Source organism: Sphaerodactylus townsendi, linkage group LG06 (assembly GCF_021028975.2).
Source record: "Sphaerodactylus townsendi isolate TG3544 linkage group LG06, MPM_Stown_v2.3, whole genome shotgun sequence".
NCBI classification, from domain to species: Eukaryota; Metazoa; Chordata; class Lepidosauria; order Squamata; family Sphaerodactylidae; genus Sphaerodactylus; species Sphaerodactylus townsendi.
The window spans coordinates 100,130,976-100,154,143 of NC_059430.1; positions in this window are offsets into that span (position 1 = coordinate 100,130,976).

The window sequence follows — 23,168 nt, forward strand, 5'->3', positions numbered from 1 at the left end:
TGTGGTGGGGGAGCTAAATGTTTGTGTAATTATGTAGCGGGGGCAAGGCACTTGAAAACCTCCACTACGATGAGCCCAAACTAACAGGCTGTGAATGGGATTATTAGACATTGCTTTTCTGTTTAGGCAGAGGCGAGGTGATCGGGTCCCCTGCTGATCAAAACAATGGGTTCTACTCAGGGGTTGGTATTACCAAGGAAACGGGTCAATGACAGCTGCACAATATCACACACTAGAGGAATGGGGGGGAAGAGAACTAATCTGCTTCATGGGGTGTGAAAGGATATTACATTTGTAGCACTGACAAGAAAAAGAGAAAGGCCATTGTATCTAGCCAATTCTTTGGCATGACTTCTCCGAGAATCATTCACAAATTTTCAGACCTGTCTTCCTAGTCACAGGGGTTAGAAACTTGCTTTTTCAAAAGAGCAACATTCTTAGGAAGCAGAATTTGCAACATTAGAAATTCCACAAAATAACTGGCTGCTGTGGGTTTTTTGGACTGTGCGGCCGTGGTCTGGTAGTTTTGGTTCCTAATATTTCACCTGTATCTATGGCTGGCATCTTCAAAAGCATGCAGGCCTCTGAAGATGACAGCCATAGATGTGGGCGAAACGTTAGGAGCCAAAACTACCAGACCACGGCCACACAGTCTGAAAAACCCACAGCAGCCAGCTGATTCCAGCCATGGAAGCCTTCGACAATTCATTTTTCCTGGAAATAGGCAACACTTAACATCCAAAATGAGTGGGGCTGGGATTGTATTGTTGAAGGTTTTCACGGCCAGAATCACTGGAGTGCTGTGTGGTTTCCAGGCTATATGGCCGTGTTCTAGCAGCATTCTCTCCTGCATCTGTGGCTGGCATCTTCAGAGGATCTGATAGTAGGAAAGGAAAGCAAGTGGAGTACATATACCTGTGAGTAAAGATCAGTAGGTGAGGGCATCTGAATAGGAGTGGCCTGGCAAGTGAGTAACAATGAAGTGTAGTATATGAGTAACAATGGAGATAGCAAGGTCAATAAGTGAGGCATCTGAATAAAAGTAGTCTGGCCTTTGTTCCCTTTGATTGTTTATTGTCTATAGTCATCCTGTGTTTGTGTGGAGGTGATTAGTCACTGTCCTGACTCTAGTGTTTTTCAAAACTGGCAGCCAAATTCTGTTCATTTTCATGGTTTCTTCCTTTCTGTTGAAATTGTCCATGTACTTGTAGATTTCAATGGCTTCTCTGTGTAGTCTGACATAGTGGTTGTCAGAGTGTCATCACTGAACGCATAGGAAAACTGATGAAGAAGCATAACCTACAAAAAATCTAGAGACCCACTAAGAAAATTCAACAAATGCTACGTTCAGCAAAGGATAAGAGGGATCCTCTAGCTACTGCAGGAGTCTACCGCATACCATGTAGCTGTGGACAAGTCTACATAGGAACCACCAAACGCAGCGCTCAGACACGAATCAAAGAACACGAAAGGCACTGCAGACTATTTCAGCCAGAAAAATCAGCAATAGCAGAACACATAATAAACCAACCTGGACACAGAATATTATTTGAAAACACAGAAATTCTGGACCACTCTGACAACCATTACATCAAACTACACAGAGAAGCCATTGAAATCCACAAGCACATGGACAATTTCAACAGAAAGGAAGAAATCATGAAAATGAACAGAATTTGGCTGCCAGTTTTGAAAAACTCTACCGTCAAGACTATAGACAATCAAAGGGAACAAAGTCCAGACTACTTATATTTAGATGCCTCACCTATTGACGTTGCTATCTCCATTGTTACTCACATGCTACACTTAATTGTTACTCACTTGCCAGGCCACTCCTATTCAGATGCCCTCACCTATTGACCTTTACTCACAGGTGTATATACTCCACTTGCTTTCCTTTCCTACTATCAGATCCTCTGAAGATGCCAGCCCCAGATGCAGGCGAAATGTCAGGAGAGAATGCTGCTAGAACACGGCCATACAGCCCGGAAACCACACAGCACCCCAGTGACTCCGGCCGTGAAAGCCTTCAACAATATAGTGCTTTTAATAATTTTGATTTATGGTTTATTGCTGTTCTTTTGAGCCAGGCAGAGTAATTTTTCTTCATATATCCATACTGTTTTTGGCTCATTCTTTATATTTAGGGGTCACAGAATTGCCAGATCTAGGGTGCAAAACTCCTGGAGATTTGGGAGTGGGGTCTGGAAAGCAGAGGGGCTTCAGTGGGTTAGAATGCCATGGAGCCTGCCCTAAAAAATATCCATTTTATTCAGAGGAACTAATTTCTATAGCCCGGAGATGCACTGTAATTCTGGAGAATCCCCGTTCCCACCTGGAGGCTGGCATCCCAACTGAACATGGCCAAAGATAAGATATGCGGCGGCGTTGGTGCTACACCACCAACCGGGCAGTGGAGGGGGCTTTCTGGGGTGTGGAGGGGTTGGGCGCCGCCATGGCAGGGGTGCAGGGCTTGTGCATGCCCCGGACGCAGTTCCCCCTTGCTCCGCCCCTGATAACCATGGAATGTGTAATAATGGTAAGGGCCCTGCCTCCTGGAGCCACACAGCTTTTAGAAGAACACTTTTGTATTTGTTGCAAAACCTTTTGGAAGCAAGAGGAATGGGAGTGGGGAAAGGTCTTACTGTGCTGCAGTGATGGCATGGGTACTGATCAGCAGAATTGCACATATACCTGAATAATCCTTGCATATCCCCCCATCTTCTAGAAGGAAGCAGGTCTGCCCAGGCACAGATTAAAGTGTGCAGATAATCTGTTTGACTAGACACCACAGTAAGAGTGAATAAATGAACGCTGGCACTGGAGTGAGTCATGCCCTTCTTTCCTCATTACATTGCTGCCCCCCTTCCCCCCCCCCCTCCGTTTCTTAACAGCCTTCTGTCTGGAGCCCCTGCAGGCTCTGTCCCAGACAAATGCCACCAGGGCGGCTGCGTTAAGTAAGATGCAAAGAGCAACTTAGTTACTACAGAGAAATAAGCGACATGAAACGCTCCAAATTCGCTGCGCCACGGATCCTCAGGGAAGCCTTATCTAGCTCCCAGCTTCTCGTCGAACACATCTTTTTCTGTGCCTCCAAAGGCAATCGCTCTGTTAAATACCATTCCATTTCATTTTACACATTAGACCATGAAATCTGGTACAAGGAATGAGGGAGCACAGCGAGAGCCACTGCACACAAAAGAAACGCTACCTGGAGCACTGCTTGGTTATGTGCAGGGGAATGTCGAAATGGCAGCTTCGAGGATTCACTGGATCAATTAACAAAATTGATTGCAGTAAACATCGCACACGCTGTGCCTAGGTTGGAAATGATGTTTGGGTGGGTATGCAAATTGCTTTATGTAAGCTGAACCTGGATACAACCACTCACTGATTGGAGAAGGGGGTGGCTGTCTTTCCATTTTCTTTAAACCATAGAGTTGTGGTTTGGGAAATTCCTGGAAATTTGGGGACAATACCCGTGGAGAGATTTCTGTTTCTTCTAGACTCTATGGTAGACCATAAAGTCTCCCTGCAAAAGCTGCTATCTTCTGTAGAGGAACCGATTCCTGCAGTCTGGCGATCAACTGTAATTCCAGAACTCCAACCCTGACATGGAAACTGGCAGTCCCACACACCAAGGGTGTTTGTGGTTTATCATCCAATGTCGGACATGTGTTCTCAATTTTCCACATAATCCCAGAGCTAGAAACTCATTTTTTTTCTTTCCTGAAAAAAAGTCATTACCCTGTCTTCGTGCAATGTTCAGTATCAAATTCAACATTATAATCCTGTATTATAATCATACAGCCACAAGTGACTCTATAATTAAGGCAGCTGGCTTTTTCCTGCTGTCCTATCATTCTGTTCATTATAAAATCAAGTTGATTTGTCATAACAGTATGAATTATGGCTGTTCTATTTGCCAAGGGGTATAATTTCAAGAGAAAAAAGCAGGAGAATGAAGAATGGGCAAGTTATCGTACCTCAAAAATATTGCTATTAAATACAAGGTCACAGTGTTGGCAATGGCTTTTCTGCCTGCCCACAATATCCTTTTTTTGGTCTGTTTTAGATTGTGCACAAAAAAGAACTTACAGATAGTGCAGTAAGCTGTCTTTCACTAATCTGGTAAAAATCTTTTCTGTATCTCTAAAGCTACACGGTTTCAAAAGATCCACTCTAAATCGGAAGGCACAAACCAGCAAACTACGATCCTGTCAAATGGTTTTTTTAAAAATTCTTATTCTATAAGAATATCAAATACAATGACATATGACTACTTTATACTAATAATGTGCTGTTTGTTTCTTCATAGAAACAAAATTCTGTTAGTAAAATGTACTCTCCTATTACCCCATCTGTTTTTAACACATGAGAATGGCAAGAAGAACCTTTTGGTGGGGCGTCACATTTATTTCCTACACAGCTGCACTCAACCCCACTAACGGCCCCCCGTACACACTCTGCAGCAGCTATGGTTCTGCTGAATGCTGCCCGGCACCAAGGAAGTTCCTTCCCTGTGCCTTCTGATGGCATAAACAATAATCAATAGATCAACAGAATCCTCAAGATGCTCGCCAAGTTTTCATGCCCATCTCATTTATTTGTATTAATTAAAAAAACTAATCAAAGACGCAACTTTTTTACTGCTGTATTTGAAAATAAATGATGTTTTACAAAATAGTTCACATGTATTCAGACTCTGCTTTTTGTTCTTGTAAGAAATTATCTTAGACCAATGTTCACAGAAATGTGAGGATGATGTAAGCTTTCTGACTGTCGAAGCGGGAAGGCTGAAAAGTTACCAGTCTGATTGGCAGATGGATCTTTCCGGAACAAAGCCTCGTCCCAAAAATAAAGCGATCCCTGCCAGTCTGGGCAGACTTCCAGAAGACAGTAGGTGGGGGAAAGAGGCAGCCATTTGTTTGCTGGGGTGGAAGGATGTCCCAGTATTCGTTAAAAGAGAAAATTCACATCCACCTGATCATTTCTGCCCATCTGTCTGTCCCTAAATATAAAACACTTCCACATGTTCTACCCAATTTAATTATTTCACTTTATAATCCACATTTCTCAGACTTTTCCCCCTTCGGTTATTTCCTCTGCCCTTCTGCTGAAATCTTTGCCATTGGTTCATTGAAAAGACTACAGTGCCATTGCACAGACTGGAAATGTAATAATAAAAAGCAGAAGTAATGTGAGGATACTTCAAAATGGCCTACCTTGTAAGACTGATGCAGAAGATTACTGAGCTATTACAAGTGACAGGCCAGCAATGTCTTAAAGGGTGATTCACAGGTGCTGCAAAACCACAGAGACGGCCGTCCGTATTCGCATCTCCTTTTCCCCCTCACAAAGTTTCAAAGAAAAACCAAGAAAATAGTTCAAACATCCAATTTGCTCTACATGCTATTCATTTGCTTGAAACCAAGCTTGAAGTGGGTAATCCTGTGCAAACTGCTCATAACTGCAGACATGCTTTTTTTCTTGCCAATATGTATGTTGCCTCAGTGCGATAGAGTTGCCCCTACATCTGGCTGCCCCTGCAGATCAGCCTCCACTCCTAAAATACTCCATCAATCGACCTCCTTCCTCTGCCTATCCTCTGGCACGACAAATGAATGTCCTTTTCTCTCTCAATTCCAATGGAGGGAAGCTGGAGCTAATGACCCCACATGGGAGGGAAGAAGGCATGGTGGTATAGCTGGATCTAGTCCGATCTCAGAAGCTAAGCTGGGTGCACACTTGGAAGAGAGACTGGGAAGTTTGCTGGGTGACCTCGGGCCTGTCACTTTCTTTCAGCCTAACCTACCTCACAGGGAGCTTGTCTACCCTGGGTTTGGGCTACAGCTCTGGTTCTTAACTGAATTGGCATCAAACAGTATCATTTGCTAGTCCACCCCCTCCAAACAGTTTTTCCTGTGTTTTTTTTTCAGACTATCTAAAAGGCGAAGAAGAAGAAGAAGAAGAAGAAGAAGAAGAAGAAGAAGACGACGAAGAAGAAGAAGAAGAAGAAGGAGGAGGAGGAGGAGGAGGAGTTTGGATTTATATCCCCCCCTTTCTCTCCTGTAAGGAGATTCAAAGGGGCTTACAATCTCTTTTCCCTTCCCCCCTCACAACAAACACCCTGTGAGATGGGTGGGGCTGAGAGAGCTCTGAAGAACTGTGACTAGCCCAAGGTCACCCAGCTGGCGTGTGTGGGAGTGGACAGGCTAATCTGAATCCCCCAGATAAGCCTCCACAGCTCAAGCAGCAGAGCGGGAATCAAACCCGGTTCCTCCAGGTTAGAATGCACCTGCTCTTAACCACTGCGACACTGCTGCTGCTTAGAAAAGCCCAGGGTAGTGGTGGGGATACATGAAGAAGGGGAGAATTGCTTATGCCACCCTGAGCTTTTCTGCAGCAAGGATGGAATGGAAACATGATCAACAGATCAAAGCTGCTCTAACCCCACCTCAAGTTTAGCAAGTTGCCATCAATGTATCCAAAACAAAAGTCAGGTCTCTGCCCTCAGGAACCTACAAACTATGTTTGGATGGAATGGAGGGGGGGGGGGTGGAATGTTCTCTTTGTGGCTTCCGCCCAACTGTCTGTCCCTAAATATGAAACACATCCACATGTTCTGCATAGTTTAATTATTTCACATTATAATCCACATTCTTCAGACCTTTCCCCCCTTCCAGGCAGTGGCAGGAGCTCTCCTGCTTTTACAACGGATCTCCAGGTGACAGAGATCAGTTTATCTGGAGACAACGGCTGCTACATTAAAGTCCCTCCTCAGGTTCCAGCTTCAAAAACTCCAAGTATTTCCCAATCTGGAGCTGGCAACCTGGGCTGGCAACTCCAGCAGCCAAGCCAGTTGGAGGTGAAGGTGGCTGCTGGAAACGAAGAAGGAAACGGTGTGCTGATTCTGCAAGCCCAAACACTTCGGGGCACAGCTTTGGGAGGCACGGAAACTCTGCCATTGCCAAACAAGGAGGGAGCAAAAGGAAGAGGAGCCTCGGTCCTGGAGGAGCTGCCACTAAGCTGGTTTGATTGGAGCAGGTGCTAAGGATTCCAGTCTCCAGGTAAAGCCTTGATTTCTTCTGGAATTCCCACTGATCTCCATACTTCAGAAGTCAGTTCCCTTGGACAAAATAGCACCATCAGAAATCCCTCCCTAAATTCTCCCTTCCATAGGTACCTCCCTCCAAAACCCTGGAATTTCCCAGACCTGCATTGGCAACCCGAGTCAGAGATATACGGCCTATACGGACATGGGTCACCCATGTCCCTGGGCGCATGCCTTTTGGTCATATGGGGGGCGTGGGGCACCCCCCCACACACACACGTATGATCAAAAGGCGTGTCCCCCAGCCGCATGCCACCGAGCCCTGCCCCTGCCTCCCTGCAGCTGGCGGGGGTGGGGCTCAGCAGCAGGTGGCTGCAGTGCCCGCCTGGGCCACCTGCCACCACTGAGTTCCCAAATACAGGAAGGGTGCAGGGTGTGCCCAGAGAAGGGATTGTCTCTGGGCGCCATTTCCCCTCAATATGCCTCTGACCTGAGCAGTTGCTGACCTAATGAATACGAGCAGTTGCTGACCTAATGAATACTGACAGGGGCAGAAGGGGAGAGGCCGAGGGGGCATGTGAGAGTCAGGACTTTACCTCAGCTAAGCACTCAGCCCAAGACTGCTCCTTTGTGCCAAGGTGCAGCCATCCGAGCATCTCTCTTAGCTCTGAGAATTATGTCATGACAACCGTGTCACCGTAAATTCTGCAACAGCCTGAAATCCTTCAGGCGAAGGCATCTGAAAGTAAGCCCAGGTCCTGCCTGAGTTGTTTTGACTCACTTTGTGATAGTTCAATAGCCTGACAGGCTAAACCAGGCAGAGAAGGGCAGAGCACTCAGAACAATCTTGGATCAAGAAACCTTTTGGCTGAAGAGAAGAGCTGAGGTGCTTATGCATTCATTCATGCGCCAAAAAACAGGGATGCCGCAAGCTGAGGAGGTTGCCCTGACATCAATATTGTGGCTTTATTATATTTTCACCCTTTCCTATTTCCAAGGAGCTCAGTTTGGCTTACATACTTCTCTCCTATTCTATCTTACCCTTATCTGCCTTCCTCATTGACAGACAGAAACCTTTATTGGCATTATGCCTTCCTCATTTTAGCCCAATAACAACCACCCTTTGAGTTACGTTAGGCTTCAGACAGACCCAAGATCACCCTGTGAGTTTTGTGGCTGAGTGGGGATTTGTCCAACAACAACTACTCTTGTTTCTGAGAAATTACACAAAACAGATCAAAACAAATTTCTTCACTCAAAGCAAACTCCTCCACACCGAATTTGAATGGTGTTTTACATGAAATCCAATGGAAACACAAAGGCCTATTATGAATTTGTGGTCTGCCCCATGGTGAGCACACATTCCCTTTGGGGGACATTTTCTGCTGCACACAGGATTTCCCTCACCTGAACTCACCGCATGGCAGATCCGATAATCCCCGCAGTTTCTGAAAGCAGGGAAAGTGTGATTTTCTTCCCTGCCTTTGCAAGGAAAGTGAAACAGAGCAGCATCTGTTTGCCCTGCTTTGGGTTTTCTGCTGCTCTCTGCCTTCCCCCACCTACCCTGTTTCCCCGAATATAAGACATCCCTGGAAAATAAGACGTAGTAGAGGTTTTGCTAAAGTGCGAAATATAAGGCATTCCCCAAAAGTAAGACGTAGCAAAGTTTTTGTTTGGAAGCATGCCGGATGAACAGAATACAGAAATATAAGACATCCCCTGAAAATAAGACATAGCGCATCTTTGGGAGCGAAAATTAATATAAGACACCGTCTTATATTCGAGGAAACACGGTATGCATGAGCAGTTCTGCTCATTCCTCAGCATTTCCAGGGAAAAAATGGACATTTTTTTTTTAAAAATCACAGTTATTTTACATTGTAGGAGCATGGAACATTATTTCCCAATATCCTCCTGCTGATTTTTCACTGACAGGCAGCCTGCAGATCCCTCTCAGAATATAGGGTTGCCAAGCTCCAGCTAAAGTCTGGAGATCTACTAAAATTAGAACTAATCTCCAGACTAGAGATCAGTTCCCTGGGAGACTCCCCAAACTGCACCCTGCCCAGTGTCATGCAATTTCACAACATGGCGTTTGCAACCCTTACCCTATTGGGGCCTGGACACCTCACACACTGAATCAGACCCTCGGTTCATCAAGGTCAGCAGCAGCTTCCCAGGCAAATGTCTTTCAAATCACTTACTGCCTCGTCCTTCTAACTGGAGATGCTGGGGATTGAACCAGGGGATCTTTGGCTCTACCACTAATCCCCAGGTCCTCCCCAAACCACCTGGGAGTACATCTGCTCTTCGGACTGCAGACATCAGTTACCTGAGCTCCCTCTACTCCCCCCAAGTATGACCCCCTCTAATCTCCAGCAATCCCCCAAACTGGAGCTGGCAAGTAAAGGTGGGTACTACCCTGTTTCCCCGAATATAAGACATCCCCTAAAAATAAGACATAGTAGAGGTTTTGCTGAAGTGCGAAATATAAGGCATCCTCTGAAAGTAAGACGTAGCAAAGTTTTTGTTTGGAACCATGCCCGACGAACAGAACACAGAAAAATAAGACATCCCCTGAAAATAAGACATAGCGCATCTTTGGGAGCAAAAATTAATATAAGACACTGTCTTATATTCAGGGAAACACGGTAGGAAGTGAAGTCCCACAGATACCCCCAAACATATTTTTGCAAGCTTTCCAATCCAGATGCAGTTTTACAAGTTCAGGTATTTGACTGGGGGAGGGGGCAAACAATTCCACCCAATTCTCCAGCCACCTCCCCCCAAGGCCCTTCTCACAACCACAAGGCCCACTCCCGCCAGCCAGGCCTGAAACTAGGGTTCCTAGGCCGCCGTTGCAGGCTTCAAACATGGCCTCCGCTGACTAATCACAAACCTTCAGAATTGAGCCAGGCTCAGCTCTGGTGGATTCAGAGCAGGACCTGGAGAGCCTTTTCAGACAATGAAGTTAACAAAAACTACTTCAGCTCAGGCCCGACGGGGAAGTGCTGCAGCAGCGGCGGCAATGCGGAAGCCGCCTTTAATTAAGTCGGCGGTTTTCTCCTTGCAGGGAGATGCATCTCCCCCGTGAGCCGAGGCGTCCCTGCCTTCCATCCCGGTGGAAGCCTGTTCCGTTCGACTGCATTCGCTTTCCTCAACTCCTAGCAGAATTGCTTCGTCGGCACAGCGCAGCCTTCGCCGCATCCGTCTTCATTAACATGTATTTATTTAAATAACCCATCAAGAAAACTCCAGTAATGAAGACGGGGGAACCTGCGCCACCTGGTTTCTCGGATACAAATGGCCCACAAACTGAAAATTGCCTTTTCTTGCCTTTGTTGCAATGGCGCTGGTTGTGTGCGAGTGAGTCATTTGTGCAGGGCGCACGCCAAGATTTGATGGCTCACCTTTGAACTCGACAGCTGGCTCTGGCAGTTCAACTGCCGTTTGTGCCTCCTTTTAGCCTGAATACCTACAGAGCACCCCCTTCTCTCCCCCTTTGCTCACCTTGCTGCTAGGCTTGCCAAACTCCAGGGGGTGTCTGGAGATTTCCCAGAATTACAACTGATCTCTACAGAGATCCGTTCCAATGGAGGAATGAGCTGCTATGAAGGATGGACTCTATGGCGTGATTCTCCACTGAAATCAGTCATCTTACCAAATGATGATCTCCCCAGGCTCCAACCCCAAATATCCAGGAATTTCCCCACCTGGAGTTGGCAACAGTCATTGCTATTAGGCAGGAACCGTTATCCTCAGGATGACTCATATGACCCAATAGAATACTAAGACCATGTAGGCTTGGGTACACTCCACAGTAGTCATGACATGCAGTGGATGCCCAGATCCCAATCTTTCAAGGCTAGAGACTGCAACAGATCTCAAGCCCAAATGCTGGACCTGGAAATAGCAGCCCCAATGAGCTCTAGTCTGAAGAGGGGACTACAGTGGAACAGGGCAGAACAGCAAATAATGCCTTTAAGGAGCTACAGATCAGAACTGGTCAGGTGGAAAGGCCAGATCCCCTAGATAAGTTTCAAACCCCTCTTTGTCAAGTTTCCAGCAGCTTCGTGCACCTTCCCATTTTCTCTTTTAAAAAAGAATAAGTTTCATATTAAAAAAGTATACACAACCCCTACCCCAAGAGAGCCAGAGTCCTGTAGCGGTTAAGAATGGGGACTCTAATCTGAAAAACTGGGCTCGATTCCCCATTCCTCCATAAAAAGCCTGCTGGGGGACCTTGGACCAGCTACAGTTGTCTCAGAACTCTATCAGCCCACGTGGAGGCAGGCAATGGCGAACCACCAATGAATGTTCTCTTGGCTTAAAAACCTTACGGGGGTTGCTATAAATCAGCTGTGCCTTACCACCACACCACAATGCAATTACAGCAGTATTGTGCACTTAAAAAAAAAAATGCAACCAGACACAAAATGTGCAGTTCCAGAAGAGGGGGAGAAAAAGGCAGATCCAAACAAACGTTTGGGCAATTCGGAAAGTCAAAACTTCTGTATCAATGCTGGCACACCCCACCAAATTCTAAGGATTTAGACTCTGTAAGTGCCGTGCAATGCGCCTCTCAGCTACAGTGCACAGAAAATGCACAGGTGTGTTGAAGACGTACACGCTACGGGCACAAATGATAAACCCAAGCCCCTGTGCAGTTCCAAATTTCCCTGTTTTAAGAAGCCCTGGTTGTGCACGTCAGTCTACCTGGCCAGTTTTCTTCCACCTTCAGAATGGGGAAGGCAGTCTCAAAGAACTACAGGGGGAAAAAAACAGAAGAATCATAAGCGTTTTAAAATAGGAAGAGGACAGTATGATAAAAGTGCCACCATTTCCTACATTAGTGAGATGGCCAGTGTTTGGTGTGGCTTTAACAGGGCTGTGAGAAGCTGGCAAGAAAGAAGGAAGCTTCAAGCAACTATCAAAGCCTGTGGGTGGGGGGAGGTTGGTGGTTGCCCCCCAGCAAGCAGCCCGATCTTTAACAGTAGAACAAAGCTGAACTGCTGGTAACCTTGGATGTGTTAAAGAACTTTCTCAAAAGCAGGATGGAAGCCTTCATCCCAGCTGCACAGTGTGTGCAGACTTCAGGTTTCCTCGGGGAAGGAGACACAAAGAGAATGAGAAGTGGAAGGTCAAGAAGATGTATCGGAGGTTTCTCTGCTAAGTTGTTATGATTTCTTGCCAAGCTGATAAGCCCCAGTAACCAGGAATGCAGATAACAAAATACTGAACAAGCATACTGGTGGCTTTGGCCATGTGGGAATGAGGAGAGGAGTAAACACCAGGCGGCGGGAGGGGGAGATACTGAAGATAAAAGGTTTAACTGAAGGAGGGCAGAGCAGAAGAGCGGGGGTGCCATCTCTCAGAAGCTGTCCCACTCCCCTCCTGGAACACAGCCAGCCTCGCAGGATACCAGTGAAACCATCCAAGGAAGGAAAAACACAAGAAGCTGCTTTATTCTGATTCAGGCCATCAAAGTCAGTATTGTCCAGACTGATTGGCAGAGGCGTAGCTCCAAGGGGACAGGGGGGCTCGATGCACTGGGCGTGTGCCCCTATGGGGGTGCGGCAGGGGTGTTTGGGGGCAGAACAGGGGCGGAGGACGCAGCGGTGCACTGGAAACTTTTCCCCCTTGCTGCGCCTCTGCTGACTGGCATTGGGTCTCCTGGGTCTCAGATAGAGGTCTTTCATATGACCTGCCATCTCTTAGGAATGCCAGTCTCTAGGTGGGACTTGGGGATTCCCTGGAATTAGAGCTCATCTCCAGACTGCAGCAATCAGTTCCCCTGGAGAAAATGGATGCTTTGGAGGGTGGACTCACGGAGGTCTCTATCCCACCCTCGCCCAGATTTCCAGGATTTTCCCAGTCATTATCTGGCAACACCATCTTCCACCAGTGGCCAGGGGGCTCTGGCCACCCTAGCTACCTGCTCCTGTTAAACTGATGGGAGTTGACCTTGAGACCTTCTGCACTTTCAAGCAAATGCTCTACCACTGAGCCATAGTCCCTCCTCCCCTGAACAGACTATGTATTATTGATGCGTTGGTCTGTGGTTTTATGCAGAGAACCAAACCGTTGGCAGGACTCTAAACCAAGAGGTGAGCTTGCAGATTAACATTTCCCAAATTTCTAATATCTAATTTTTTTATTCACAATTAAAAACCTATTTCAATCTTGAACCAAAAATGATTTTTTTGTAAAAATTATCCATGCAAAGGGGTGCCCAATCAGCCCTGTCCTCCTACATGAGTTACTCATCTGCACAGGATACAAGCTCAGAACAGTGACTCATACAGCAATGCAAGAGTCTGCTTTGTCTGACATCAGTTAATATTGCTGCATTTCTTCACTGGGAGTGGTTGAATGAGCACTACAGATGCAGCTGGTATATCTGTCCCCAACAAAGACTGACTGGAAAGAAGCAATGCCATAGCGTTAACTCATGCAGAGACACAGTGGGAAGCCTCTATTGTGGGATCATGGGAACTAGTGATTGTTTAACGGGTTTCTTTCTTGGTGTACACCAGCACTTCTTAGAGCTAATTTGGCATGGAGGTTTGGTTCACGGATGACAATTCTCTATTTTTCAGGTCAATGATTTTTATCTATTTATTTATTAGATTTTATTTGCTTTTATTGTTTCATTTGCTTTTACTGATTTGTACTGCATGTTATTACACTGTAAACCACCTTGGCAACTCTGAGTTGAAATACTGCCTATGAACAAACTCAACTCAACTCTCAGGTGATAACTGAAGCGTCACTTCCCAAATGAACATGTGAGCTGTCCCCACTGAAAGATATTTGCTTGGTTCTAATCTGTGATGGTTCATTCACATGTGCAACATCACTCAATGCTGAAGGCGCAGAATGCTGAACTTATATTAATGTGTGAACAGGGTCATTGAGATCGACAGGGCTATCAGAATAAAAACAAGGAGAGAAGGGCCTTCTGTATCCACCGAGTCTTTGAAGGCCTTTGAGAAATCAACTGCATTTAAAACACATTTGCATATTACCCATATCTCTCCAGTGGTGCCTTAGAAATACTGAAAAAAAATTGCAAGCCCATATGCAAAAGCTCCCCTTCCTTGTTTACAAGAAAAGCTGTCTTTACCTTTCTCTTCACCCTTCCTTATCACCGTAGCACACTTGCGTTTCTGCAATTTCTGGGCCCTGGAACATGACACACTATTTGCCCCCCTTGTGCGTACAGCCAGTAATATTTCAAAGTGGGGTCCATATTTAATTGCATAGCCATGTTTTGCTAAATAGTGGCAGGCGCTGTGGAAAATGCTAAGAAAAAAACCCCAAATCGCAAAGCTATGTGGTTTACTATGTTTAGTACAGTACAAAGAAGAGGAAAAGTGGTATGGTACTATAGTCCAAACTTGTCAGATCTCAAAAGCTAAGCAGGGTCAGTTCTTGGATGGGAGCGCACCAAGGAAGACGACAACAAACCACCTCTGATTCTTGCCTGCCTTAAAAGCCCCTTAAATCAACTGTGACTTGATGGCACGTCACACACCCACTCAAAGAACGAGTTATATATTACAAAAGATGCTACGGCAACTCAGTGAATTGACAGTACCTTTCAAAAGGTGTTGACAGGAGTTCCACGTTTGGTAAGCTACTGTGTCCCCTCCTACAGGGCAGGTGAATGCCTGTCAGCCTGACCAGGGCGAGGATGCTGATAGGAATTGTCTGAATCAGCCCACTGTGCCTCGCTGTTGTCTCTCTGAAGCAGCAGTGGCTGGACCTACAACGTTGAGTGCCAACAGTGGGTAAGAATGACTTCAAGGCAGGGATGTACACCAAGATGCTGATGCTCCAGCCACGCAGGGGTTACACTAATAAACTCAGTGTAGCAGCTTTCCAACTTCATCAGATCTTGGAAGCGACTTAGGATTGGTACTTGAACAAGAGACAACCAAGGAAGACTCTGCAGAAAAAGGCAAAGACCAGACACCTCTGCTCCTCATTTGCTTTGAAAGGCCCTTGCTAGGGTTGCTGTAAGTCAGTTGCGACTTTGTGGCACATACATAGAAACAAAACAGCTGTGGTCCGCAAGATCTGTGGCAGTCACCCAATGTAGGCGGGGCCTTGGGGTGCTGGAACAAGCATTCCACCACACTCTACAGCAGTTGTGCTGCTGAATACACAAGAAGTGAGATAGCCTTGCTGAAATCAACGGTGCTCCCTCAACATGCACATTCACCAAGTGGAGAGCCAGCGTGGTATAGTGGTTAAAAGCAGGTGCACTGTAATCTGGGGAACCAAGTTTGATTGCCACTGGAGCTGTGGAGGCTTATCTGGTAAACTAGATTAGCTTGTGCACTCCAACACATGCCAGCTGGGTGACCTTGGGCTAGTCACAGTTCTTGGGAGCTCTCTCAGCCCCACCCACCTCATAGGGTGTTTGTTGGGGGGGTGGGGAGGGAGGGAAAGGAGATTGTAAGCCCCTTGAGTCTCCTTACAGGAGAGAAAGGGGGGATATAAATCCAAACTACTACTACTACTATTCTACTCCTCCTCTTCTGAAACATGCCCTTGGCAATCACAGCCACCAATTAATCAACAAAAACTTCAGTTGACTGAAGAAACCAGTTTGCCTAATTCTGCTCGACAAGCCTGCTGCCTCCATAACCGCTTCCTCTCACATGCACCTACCTGAAGGTTTTTCTTTTAAAACCCATTCTAGGATATCCCCCAAGTATTCTTATTCCTCACCAAAGTATAATAAAGATTCTAAAAACAGAGAGATATCCGAGACATTCCCCTGATGATTCTGGATGCTTGCAACGCCTGCCCCTGGTGCCTTCTGTCAGCGCTTCCATCATCATTCCTTCACCGCATTGAGGGCCTCAGGTGCGTCAGCATGGGACCCAGATTTAAGAGGTAAGCAAAAACCTCCATCCAAATCCTTGGCTTTTACTCATCGCAGGTTTAGAATGGATTTGCAGGAACCAGCTGCGTTTGGAAATGCAGGGGAGCAAATTGCCCCTCACGGTTGCTTCTGTAGATTCATTTGCATTGCTGCCTACTTTGAATGCATGGTGCTCCGGCTCTGACATCAAGAGCTTGAAGCAATCTCAGCAGCTGGGCACAAGGCCCAGGCTCACAGGTAGCACAGAAACAAGTTAGCCATACAAACTGACTGAAGAAGAAGGCTTTGTTTCGTCCAGGGCTTGAACATCCTGGAGAGCAAGAGGCCTCCCCCACAACCCCATTCCTGGGCTTCATCCGGCCAGGGCTTGATTGATTTCCATCCTGTAAAGCACTGCATGCACTTGGGGAGTGATTTGGCTCAGTAGCTGGTAGCCAGGTTGCCAGCCTGGAGCTTCTTTATTGATCCAACAGAGGCCTCAGGTGTGGAAAGAGCCTGGTTATGATGGGTACCCCCGAGCCTCCTAGTCTTCCCCCAAGTCTCAGTGGGTCTGGCATGGTCTCTGGTTCCTCTTAGTCAACTCTCAGGCCTCTGCTTTTGAGTCCATTCCAGGGGGTTCATGACACATAGATTATATGATAATTATATATACAGTTTCTCTTATTTGTACTCACAGTAAACATACAATAAGGAAGGAAAGCTCGGGGGAAACACCTTTGCCAGCTGTAACCTCTTGCTGAGTGCTTTTCCCTTCTTGTAGTCGGTATAAAGCTTGGGTATGGCCAGTGGTGTGAGACTTTCAATGTGACTTTGAAGGGCAAGAACCAAAGGGCTTTCTTTGTCTCTTTGCCACTTAGCTCATGGCTCACATTCTGTGCCTTTGTAGGGCTGATCATTTGGTAAATCCAAATGACAAAAAACTTCAAAACAACAATCACCCAGATGGCGTGTGCGGGAATGCACAGGCTAATTTGAATTCCCCAGATAAGCCTCCACAGCTTAGGCAGCAGAGTGGGGAATCAAACCCGGTTCCTCCAGATTAGAGTACACCTGCTTTTAACCACTGCGCCATGGCAGAAGATTGAGTCAACCTTCCCTCTCCACTTGTGAAGCCAGATCCAGCTTCGTAAGCAGGGAAGGAGCCACGTGCAACTAAATGCAGGAGTTACCTCAGCTTATCCCTGCATTCAACTGTGCATGGCTTGTATTTTTGGGGTTCAGCTTTAAATACCTGAAAATTTTCATGTCTTTTAAAGCTGAATCTGAAAATTACTGGGGGGAAAAATCTGCTCAGGCCTCTGCCTTTGGATTTGCCAGCTATGGAATATAGGATTACATCAAAATGTGGACTGGTGTTTTGTTGGTTTATATTGCATTCTTTACGGTTGCTGGCCCACTTTGGGTCCCTTCTGGGAGAAAAGTAGGGTATAAATATTTAAATAAATAAAACGTCTGAGGAGAAACACCTCTTGCAATTGAATGCCTTTTGCTTTAATGGGAGGTTAGAGACATTCATGGAGGACAGAGCCATCAAAGACTTCTAGCCAAAGTAAGTAAAAGGAATCCCCACATGGAAATCTCTGAATCCCAATACTAGGAGGCAGCTTCATAGGATAATGGAGGCCTTGGCCTCTATGTCCCCTTTGCCGGCCCTTCAAGGCAACCGTTTTGGATAATGAGGCAGCAAGGACATTCTTACATGTAATTGCTGACTTACAGACACCCAAATAACACTGAAAAGGGGATGCATTTTACAGGGGAGAGGCAGTGTGAAGAAACAGAAAATCGACACACAAATTCAGAATCTCAGGTTCGATGGAGAAGCAAAACTGAATTTCAGGTCAAAACCAAAAGAATGAGAAACTGAGACTCATCTATGTCTGGAATACTGAGTGAAAATTGCTGGCAGGGTCTGTACAAGCTGCCTAGAACAATAGAATATTGGGGCCGAAGTTTCTGGCTACACCCCAGGGGAACAGCCAACAGTTCCTCACCATGTTGCTCCATAAACTCTGCGAGCGTTTCTATTCCATTAGCAATGGGCACGGGGTGGGGAGGGAGGCTTTTCACTCCATGGCTTCCTGCCCCCTCAGGCTCCTCTTCCCGCACTTTCGCCTCTTAGTTGTAAATCAAACTTTAACAAGGAAGAGGAAAGAAACACGCCATGTCAAGAGCAATCAGGCCCTGCTAGCTGTAAATAGTATTTTACTGACCCAGAACTAATCACAAGAGAAAAAAGAAATTTTCCATTAGTTCTAAGTGCTCAGTTATTAAGCATACTTAGGCACCTTAACGTATTTGGAACCAAGGGGAGGAAATATATGGGGAAGTGTAGGAAGGGGGGCAGGACTTTTCCTCAAGGTTCCCTTTTTCCCCACAGGGAGGATTTGAAAGAAGTCTGGAAAGCAAGCGGAGGTCACACTCTTAACACTCTGTTGCTTTCAGCATCCTTCCGTGTCAACAAGTTCTTCCACTTCTCTTCTTCCTAGAACAATCTTCTCCTTGCTTTTAGTCTGTGAACCAGTGTTCCAGTGCACCAGTCAATGCTTCGTTCATGCCCTTCTGCCCCGCAGGAGTGGATTTGTAGAGATGCAACTTTCCCCAGAGAAATGTTATTAGATGGAAACTAGGGCTATTTCCAAAATAGTCCTCCTCTCAATTCTTCCCCAGACTTCAGAGTTCAGAATAATTCTGTTTTCTTTCTGAACTTGAACCTTTGCCTTGGGAATTCTCCCCAACACTTTGGTATTTCCCAAGCACTGAACGCGCAGAGTCCCGCAGTGGTCAGACCTTTGCTTCAGTCCATCCACCCCAATGGGTAATATTTAGATCAACAATTATAAATTCTGCAAAAAGTCATGTACAACTGGATGAAGATTCTTCTTGTGTAGTGTTTTAGATGTGCACAGAAATGTGTTCGTATATCAATAAAACACCACATGAAAGATGATGCAATCACATCAGGGCCAGGATGTCAACTTGTACATTTTCTGCTCTTTTTAAGTTCTTGAGCATACCAGGAGACCTGTTTTGCTTTCCCTAAATCCTCCACCACCCTTTTCCTGAGGTGTGATTGGACTGGCAATATCCTCTATGTTTCTTTCCTTGAGGCAAATTACGCAGTTTGTATCTGTTACGCAGATTTGTATCTGCTAATCTCAGTGCCATAGAAGTTATTTGTGCTTTTCAAGCTGTGTTCCCCACCTCAACCTGAATATATTTTTCCATGCATTTATTTCTCCTTTTCCTTTTTAAAGAGCCAACTCATTTCGAGTCACAAATGGAAGAAGCTAGAAAAGATTCATAAGTGTAAGGATGTATTGTTGGCAACCAAGATGAAGTTATTTCATGCCGCAGTATTCCCCATTTATATGTAGGGGTGTGAAAGTTGGGCAATGAAGAAAGCTAACTAGAAGAAAGTTGATTCATTTCAAATGAAGGGTTAGAGGAGAGATTTACAAAAACTGTGGACCACCAAAAAGACAAGCAAGTGTGTTCTAGATCAAATCAAGCTGGGACTCTCCCCAGAACCTAAAATGACTAAACTGGGGCAATCATACTTTGGTCCCCTTATGCAAAGACAAGAGTCACTGGAAACAACAATAATGCTAGGAAAAGTTGAAGGCAGCAGGAAAACAGGAAGACCCAAGAATGAGATGAACTGACTATTAAGGAAGCCACGGCCCTCGGTTTGCAAGATCTGAGCAAGGCTGTTCTGAAGGACATTGATTCGTAAGTCGGAAGCTACTTGAGGGCACTTACACACACACACAGTGATTGCTCAATAAACAAAGCAGATGTCTTTGTGTTTCAAAAGAGGTGCTTTTTACGCAGAAGGTGGGGGAGATTTAAATGCTAAGTAGCTTGAGGCGGCTGTACACAAATGCCACTGCCGCTGAAGTAACACGTGTAAGAGAGAAAGCATAATCTCATTTCTAAAATTACAAACCTTGATGTCACTGTATACTTCATTAAGGACAACAAATGCTTTCTGAAATTGTTGTTTACTTTTTAAATGATCTAAGATACCCGAACGGAAAACAGAACAGCTCGCAATAACGGATCACACAGGGAGGCTTGATCTAAACCCCTGAAGGAAAGCAAACAAAATGAAAAATTTACAGCGAAATTAAGGCAGGGAATAAACAAGCACACTTCCTTGACAGATAACTACCCATTGCCATAAAGAAAATAAAAACAAGGGGCCACCATCCAGGTCACTAAAGAAACAGGCAGCAGAGGAACATTCCAAAAAATAAGCAGATGGATGGTATGTGACGGAATAAACAATACATTTTAAACATCCGAAAAGAGAGAAGCAGACGTCTATTTTCCTCAACGTGTCTGATGGCCCAGGATCCATTCCAGGTTTGAAATAACCTGTTTGAAACAACCAGTTTAGAAGCTAGCTGACAAAAGTGAGAGCTAATGCTACACCCCTCATCCAAGGATTCTATGCACATGTGTGCACATAAGTAATATAGTGGAGGGCAAACAAAAGTCACAGGTGGAATGGAAGTTTCAACAAAGTGCACAATTCTGAAATTAATTTTAGAAACTCTCTTTGCTAGGAGTAGAGTTCAAGAGACCTGTTACGTAGTAAGAGAATTCAACAGGGAGTCAACACTGTACTTTTGTTGGCATCTCTTGAAATTCTGAGAATGTTTCCATGAAAGAGGGACCACCCCTTCCAGGCTGAATATTTTTGTTTTTGACAGCAACCTTTACATGTGCAAACTTTCCTCAGAAACTTGGGAAACACTTTTGTCTCCGCTTGAAATTCTGCAGCTGTTTTACCCATGGAGAAACCCTCCTGCCTGCATTCACTTTGAATTTCACTTCAGCCAAGATTTGGATAGCTATTCTCATTAAAATTGCCAAATGACAACACAGGCAAAAGGCACTGATGCACTAACAACACAAGAACACTGAGATCCCCACAGAAAAAGAAAAAGGGATGTTTTTGAAAAAAAAAATCTCCTCCAAATTGCTTCTCAGGTTTATGGGTTCCCAAATTAGCTGGTGTTGTTTCCAGAGAGGACCATGCACTAGGAATCCTCTTTGTTTTGATTAGTGTTTCCGTTTCATGCTGTTAGGTATGTGTCTCTTCCCAGATCTTTCAGAGTCCTGTAATATGCGTCTTTCCTGACTACTGAAAGACTGATAAAAATTATATTTGACAGTTAAATCCAAACTTTCAGTAGAGTGTTTTATAGTTATGCATGTGCACTTGTATGCATTTACACCTAGGGTTTCCAACCTCCAGGTGGAGGCTGGACATTTCCCACTATTACAATTGATCTCTAGACAACAGACCTCAGTTCCCCTGGAAAACAAATGGCTATTTTGGAAAATGGATTCTATGGCCTTACACTCCATTGAAGTTCCTTCCTTTCCCAAACCCTGCCCTCCTCAGATCCCACTCCTAAAATCTCCAGGTCTTCCCCAACCCAGAGCTGGCAACCCTACATACATCACACAGAAAGCTTCCTGATGCAATCTTACAAATCAAGTCAAAATTGCTTTTTTGCAGTGTTTCATCAAAGTACAAGGGCACAACAGTCATGCAGGAGAGGAGGAGATGCAAATAAAGGAACTAAAACTTACAGTGAATTGGGCATGAACCAAAACTGACAGGAAGAGATTTTAAAAACTCCTCATTGAAACAATAAATAAAAAGTGGAGATGGGTTTAAAAAGCGAACCACTTGTGGCATACAAAGGACCAAGTCTGATGACTATGACGCTTGCCTCCTGTGTCTCAGAGAGACGCGCAATGTTCAGGCCTGTAAAAACTGCAGAGTTTTACTCACAAATCAAGGGCCAACAGAGCCTCCATCTGAAGGCAGCCTTTTGGGAGGGTACCCTGGTGGCCACTTCTCCCTGCCCTGGTGCTCAGACCCCCAACACCACATCAGTGTGATCAGCCACAGTGATCTCTTGAACGGCCAAGTCCCCAGTAAACCAATTGGCTCAGAGCTCACCTCGCATTCCAAGCCCAGCCGTTCAGTCAGACATTCATGTCTCCGTTCCAAGTTCTGTCCCTAGCTCTGAACAGAGAGGGGGTTCCTCCATTCCTCCACACGGTCATTCCTTCCATTTTTTAGGTTCGGTTCAGATGGCGACCCTGGTTCAGTCGGTGCCTTTCGTTCTGAAGACATCCTCCGTTCTGGAAGAGGCCTGCTCTGTTTGGGGGAAGTCCACTGCTCATATGTATAGCACAGGGAAGTGCAAGTCAGCCAAGAAGGATGGTGATCCTGCTGCTAAGAAGCATAAGAAACATAAGGATAAGGACAAAAAATATACCACCACAAGACCAAGCCTGCTAAGGCCCTGGCTGCTTCTGAGCAGGTTATGCCCCATTCAAGACCCCTTCTTTGCATTCTCGGTCTCCACACTTCTCCTTCTTGGATGTGGACACTGATATCACACTAATCAAGCTGCCCTCATGGCATCCACGGCTCAGTGGCTCAACCCCCGCTGACCTCAATATAGCAGCCAGGAGTACCAGGGTTAGCTGGGCCAACAGCTCCAGATGGCTTCCCTTTCTGCACTGTGGCAGAAGCCATCCTCAGTCCCTGATTCATCCAGGAAGTTAGAGCATTTCTATCACACACATCCTGAGACAAATCACTTCCTGGTTTCCCATAATCCCCCTTCCTTGGTTGTCACTGAGGATCTCCAACAAAAACCTCATGCTGGCCACCATTCGGTGCCTGTACCGGGGCTCTCAACTTCAAGACAGCTAACTACCAGGCTATCCAAGACAGGTACCAGCTCTTCATGTGGGTAAAGCTCTCCCTCCACTTGGAGGGCATCCCTGAGGAAGCAAGATCTGCCATTCAAGCCCTCCAGGCTGAGGCCTTCAGAGTGTTGAGGCAACAGATAGCAAACATGCAGCTGACATCTCAGCCAGGAATCTGGCCAATTACATAATCTTCCGCAGACAGCTGGTTGAGTACCACAGCCATTGAAGTAAAGGCTATGGTTGAGGATCTGCCCTTTAATGGGACCAGAGATCTAGGGAAACTGTAGCCAAGTGCAAAATCTGAGTTTTCCACCCTCACCCCTATATGAGCAGCCACCCTTCCGTCCCACAACCAACCAACGTAGTGATTCACCCCACCTCCCCTCGCAATGGGCGATGCCGGAGGAAAGCAGCTGTCCTGCACTGGCATTTCTCAGGGGGCGGCCAGAGCGCCCTTTCCCAACTGAGTGT